Raw genomic sequence first — 6,359 nt, forward strand, 5'->3', positions numbered from 1 at the left:
ACAACCTTGGATCCCAACAAATAGGACCAAAACTTCTCAAAAGCATACACTAAAGCAAGCAGCTCTTGCTCAGTGACCGTGTAGTTCATCTGCACTGCTTTCAGTGTCCTCCTAGCATAGTAGATCGGGTGCATAATTTTATTGTGCCTCTAACCAAGCACGGCACCTATCGCGAAACCACTAGCATCACACATCAACTCAAAAGGCAAAGACCAATCAGTAGTAACAATAACAAGAGCAGTAGTGAGGCGCTTGTTTAATTCATCAAACGCTTTTCGGCACTAGTCATCAAACACAAACTTAGCCTCTTTTCAAGAAGCTTGTACATCAGGTTACCAATCTTGAACAAATCTTTGATGAAGCACCTGTAGAACCCAGCATATCCCAAGAAACTTCGGACACCTTTGACTGAGATGGGTGGAGGAAGTTTTACAATCACATTTATCTTCGCTTGATCGACCTCAATTCCTTTTTCAGAGATTTTGTGACCGAGGATGATCCCTTCCTTCATTATAAAGTGGCACTTCTCCCAATTTACCGCAAGATTTGTCTCTTCACATCTTTTCAGCACTTGACCCAGATGGCCAAGACAATCATCAAACGAATCACCCACAACAGAGAAATCATCCATAAACACCTCCAAGAAGTCCTCTACCATGTCAGAAAAGATCGACATCATGCACCTCTGAAAAGTGGCTGGTGCATTACACAACCCAAAGGGCATTCGGCTGAACGCAAACGTCCCATAGGGACAAGTAAAAGTCGTCTTCTCTTGATCTTCTAAGGCAATGTTGATCTGATTATAGCCCGAGTAACCATCTAGGAAGCAATAGTAAGACCTCCCAGCCAGCCTATCCAGCATCTGATCAATGAACGGCATGGGAAAATGGTCTTTACAAGTGGCGATTCACTTCCTATAGTCCATGCAAACACGCCATCCAAAGAATCGTACGAGTGGGAATCAGCTCATTCTTTGCATTAGGTACCACGGTGATACATCCTTTCTTGGGAACACATTGAACAGGACTCACCCACTTGCTCTCTGCAATAGGATACACTACCCCAACGTCTAACCATTTTATGATCTCCTTTTTTACGATATCTTGCATGTTCTGATTCAATCTTCGCTGATGTTCAACCCTCGACTTACTATCATCTTCTAGCTGAATTTTATGCTCACAAATACTAGAAGGAATACCCCGAATGTCTGCTATGGTCCAACCAATGGCAAGTCTGTACTTGCGCTAAATCTCCACTAGACGCTCAATCTGTTCCTCAGTCAGTAATGCTGAAACGATCACTGGCAATGTCTGGTTCGGACCAAGGAACTCATACCTCAAGTGTGATGGGAGCTGCTTAAGATCGAGCTTTGGTGGCTTAACAATAGAAGGCTTAGCTGGTGGAGTAGTTCTATTTGCAAAGTCAAGATCGAGCTTTCTTGGGTGGTAAGTGTAAGAACCCAGACCCTCAAGCGCATTTATAGTTTCCACATAGCCCTCCATATCATCAGCATCAAAGTTCATCAGAACCACAGCAAGAGCTTCTCTCAGACTTTCTTCTTCCATTTTATGTTCGACAGCATCATCAATACCATCAAACGAATCAATAACCGAGATACTCTCAAAAGCACTTGGTAACTTCATCCCCTTGCTTGCTTGGAAAGTCACTTCTTCATTATTCACTCAGAACTTAATCTCATTCTTTTTAGAGTCCATAAGCTCTGCCCGTAGCAAGGAACGGTCTTCCCAAGATGATGGGAATATCTCTATCCACCGCATAATCCAGAATAACGAAATCAGCAGGCAACATGAACTTACCCACTTGCACCAATACATCTATAACCCCAACTGGTTTCTTGATAGATCTGTCCGCCATCTATAATCGCATAGAAATCGGTCTAGCCGTCCCCAATCCGGATTGTTTGAAAATAGCAAGGGGCATCACGTTGATACTTGCCCCATTATCACACAGAGCACGGGCGAATGCATGAAGCCCAATATTGCACGGAATGGTAAACGCCCCTGGACCTCTCTTTTTCTGAATCGTGGTGGAAGTAATAATCGAACTCACATGATGAGTTATCTTATGTTGAACAGACCTTTTCTTCGTAAACAGGTCTTTCACAAACTTAGCAAATCCGGGCATCTCTTTGACAGCATCTAAGAATGGAAAATTCACTGTTAACTGCTTCAACTGATCATAGAACTTCTGACACTTAGCATCATCATTCTTCTTTGCCAACCTCTGAGGAAAGGGAGGCTTTGCTTAGTACATCTGGGTCAAAGGTAAAAGAGCCTCTTTTATCGTGTGTTTCCTTGTATCAGCTGCAACTTCTGGAATATCAGCAACTTTTTCTTCACTATGGACTTCTTCATCAATGATAGGCACATCAGAATGCACCTCTTCTTCCTCAATAATTGGGTTTAGATCAACACCCTTCTTGTCAGCACCTTGAAGTATTTTACCACTCCTCATTCTAATAGCAAAAGTACATTCCATGCCCCCACCATTCTTCAGGTTTGGAACAGTATCACTAGGAAGCTCCCCTTTTCTAGCAGGATGCTGTTCTCTAGAAAGATCACGCATCTGCTGTTCAAGATTCTAAATAGCTGCTGAATGAGAAATCACTTCTCTGATAGCCTAGATAATGTCTTTTCATTGTTTGTCTAACTTGCCAACACTTTTTTAAGCATTGACTCCAACCTCAAACTACCTTGATCATTAAACTGCCCTTTTGGTGGAATATAAGGGTTGGAACTTCTGTTCCCGAAGTTATCGTTGTTGTTGTTGTATCTACCTTGGTTCGGTCCACCATAGTTGTTATTTTAGCTCTCTTGGTTGTTCTTGTAGTTCCCTTGGTTATATGCACCATGCCCTTGTTGAGGTCTCCAGTATCTCTCATTTGGCCCAGAAACATCCCCTTTCACTACATAATCTGCATATTGAACATTCTCAACTGGCTAAGGGAGTCCCTCTTGATATGGACCTTCTTGGCATTGGTACATTCCAGGTGGCATGCTTGAGATATCTTCACACACGTTCACCTTCTTCGATTCCCTCTCATCAAGCCTTTTTGTCAGTAAAGAGAGACTAGTGGCCAATTGTGCCAACGTCTGCTGCGTTTCCTGGCTATCTTTCACAATATTTTGAATCAACGGTGTTCCAAGTGATAGCCCATAAGAATTACTTGAATGCCATTCCTGACTGTGTGTAGTCAATCGATCAAGTAGATCAGTAATATTAGCATAGGACTTATTCATGAAACACCCGCTAGCAGCATTATTGGCTATCGCTTGGATCATAGGATCCAAACCTCTGTAGAACTTCTCCTTCAAAATCTGATCTGGAAAACCATGGTTTGGACTTCTATCCAAATATTCTTTGTACCTCTCCCATGCTTCAAAAGGTTGTTCCCCATTACGTTGCTTGAACTTGTAAATCTGATCACGAATTTTAGCTCTTTTACTCGGGGGATACCACTTCCTGAGAAACACTTTGACCATCTCTTCCCATGTAGCAATAGAGTTTCGGGGCATCTTTGTGAACCATTTTCTCGCTTCTCCGGCTAACGAATATTTGAAGAGTTTCAGCCGAACCACTTCTTGAGTCACACCCCGCTGGATATGCTGAGAGCACACATCCAGAAAGTTTGTTATGTGTTGGTGAGGGTCATCATCGACTGCATTCCGAAAGTATCCCTCCTATTTGAGCATATGATAGCGGGAATTATCAAACTTGATAGTAGTAGCAGTCACCCTCGGGTGAATGATTGCAGATGCAAAGTCTTCATCTACTTCTGATTCATCAGCAAAAACATTCTCGACTGGAAGTTCATTTTTGGCCATGATCACCTGGTTTACAAAGTAGCAAACAAGGTGTGTTGGAATATGATAAAGACTTTAAGAAGAGTAAACACTATTTAGTAATTTCAAAACCGTATTCCCCGGCAACGGAGCCAAAATTTCATATGCTCTAATTTACACTTTTAATAGCGTAAAACGGATGATGTCAAATATAGTAACCTAATGAGGTTGGGATCGAATCCCACAGAGAATGTGGTGCGAAAAGTTTACTAAATAAGTATTATACTAATCTTGTGGTCCTGGTATATTCCAGAAAAAAGGTTCTATAGTTGTTTTGGTTTGTGGGCTAATTTAAAGTGACTAGAAATCTAAAGTTATAAATATATGGGTAAAAAGAACCAAGGTTGTGTCCCCGTCAGATAAAGTGTATGATCATGGTTATCGATCTTGATATACTTCTAATGGATCATCTGTATGGATGCGCTTAACCTCTATGTGAATCTAAACTATTTCCCAATAAGAAAAGATTATTTCTTTCTATGCTTTTTTCAAAGATAAGAAAGTATGCAAGAAGAACGGTTAATTATGCCAAGTAAATTCCTCTTATTCCTAAGTGAATTTATTACTGAGTTCTTATGATTTTTTCTTACCTAACCCTAGTTATTTTCCCAAATCAACCAAAGATTAAGGCGTTAGCTAATGTTTGCAACCACAAACTATATGATGAAAATGAAGAACAAATAAACACTAACAATCCATTATGCGTATATCATTCACGATCCTCAATCACAAAACACCCATCCTTGGGTTCATAACCTTAGTAAAGGTGTTTAGCTACTCATGGCAACAAGAAAATAATAAAAGATTGAAGATTGCATAATTGAATTTTGTATTGAACTTACGAATAAAACTTGAAAGTAATGAATGTATTTGTCTGGAAAATCTTCAAAAGTAATAACAACTCAAAAGTAATTACTACAAGTATAAAACTCTAGATGTCTAAAAAATAAAACCTAAATAGGTATTTATACAAGTTAAAATCAGAATAATCAATCCCAGTCCTGTTCTAGCTCGGCTTGCACTTTGACGGGCCGTCATTGCTCTTCGACGGTCGTCGACGTGTTTGACGAGCATGTCGATGATCTGATGACATATTTTCAACTCGCAGGACTTCCATCGTCGAGGCACTTTGATGGACCATCGATCATGTCGAGGGTGCAAGTCGACGGTTTGATGACTTTTTCACTTTGCAGGAACTTGATCGACGAGGTAACTCGACGGACCGCCGAGCATGTTGATGGTCCATCCTTAATGCATATCAGAACAGATCACTTGTTTTCCTCGTTTTTCGCTTGCCGAGCATTCTAACTTCGAAATACCTGCACAACACACAAAACACATCAAACTAATGCAAACTTGCTCGAAAATAAGTAATACTTAGAGTTAAAAACCATTAGATCTGCCCTAATTTCATGGCACATCAACAAGGAAGAAGGAAAAGGCTGCAGTTGAGGAGAATTCGAGATCAGAATGGAAATTGGTTAGAAGAAATGGAAGATATTATTCAAGAAGCATTAAGATTCGATTCAGAACAATTTACTAAAGAAGAGAATCCAGTTGACTTTGAAATATTGGATCAGGTGCCACAAATGATTAATGAGGAGAACAATAAGATGATTTGGGAACTGCCTACTGAAGAAGAAGTTAAAAGAGTGGTGTTCAGTTTAAATGGTGAAAGTGTTGGAGGACCAGATGGTTTCACTGGAATATTCTATCAAGTGTGTTGGGATATTATCAAAAATGATGTTACTGATATGGTTAAGGCTTTTTTATGTGGGGCTGATTTACCAAGATTTATTACACATACTAATTTGGTTTTATTGCCAAAGAAGTATATAATTAATACCTTCTCAGACATGCGACCAATTAGTTTGAGTAATTTTAGGAATAAAATTTTCTCAAGGATGATACATGAGAGAATGGTGGAAGGTCTAGTAGATATTATTTCTCTAAATCAGGCAGGCTTTATAAAGGGAAGGAGCATTGTAGATAATGTTCTACTTACTCAGGAAATCATAGCAGACATCAGACTTATGACAAAATCTGCAAATGTAGTGTTGAAGCTAGATATGGCAAAGGCATATGACAGGGTATCATGGCTTTTTCTAACCAAGGTTTTAAGGAAGTTTGGTTTCTCAGAAGTCTTAATTGATATGGTTTTTAGATTAATTAGTAACAATTGGTATTCAATGTTGATAAATGGGCAACAACAAGGATTTTTCTAGTCTTCTAGAGGGGTCAAACAAGGGGATCCATTATCTCCTACTTTGTTCATCCTAGCAGCAGAGCTTTTGACCAGGAATCTTAATGCTTTGCATCTCAATTTAAAGGATATGGCATACCTAAATGGAGTCCTAAGGTAAATCATCTAGCTTGTGCTAATGACATGATCATATTCTCATCAGCAGAGGTGTTTTCTTTACAGCTTATTATGGAAATCCTAAGAAAGTATGAGAAGACATCAGGGCAGAAAATCAATAAAGACAAGAGTGCAGT

General features: G+C 39.7%; 1 non-coding gene across 1 annotated transcript; it reads left to right on the forward strand.

Annotated features, from left to right (window-relative positions):
* Positions 1-3,348: 3,348 nt before the first annotated feature.
* Positions 3,349-3,455, forward strand: LOC132031651 (small nucleolar RNA R71). Its single transcript, XR_009408324.1, has one exon. It is a non-coding gene; the product is annotated as a small nucleolar RNA R71 (small nucleolar RNA).
* The last annotated feature ends 2,904 nt before the right edge of the window (positions 3,456-6,359 follow it).

Source organism: Lycium ferocissimum, chromosome 1 (genome assembly GCF_029784015.1).
Source record: "Lycium ferocissimum isolate CSIRO_LF1 chromosome 1, AGI_CSIRO_Lferr_CH_V1, whole genome shotgun sequence".
NCBI lineage: Eukaryota > Viridiplantae > Streptophyta > Magnoliopsida > Solanales > Solanaceae > Lycium > Lycium ferocissimum.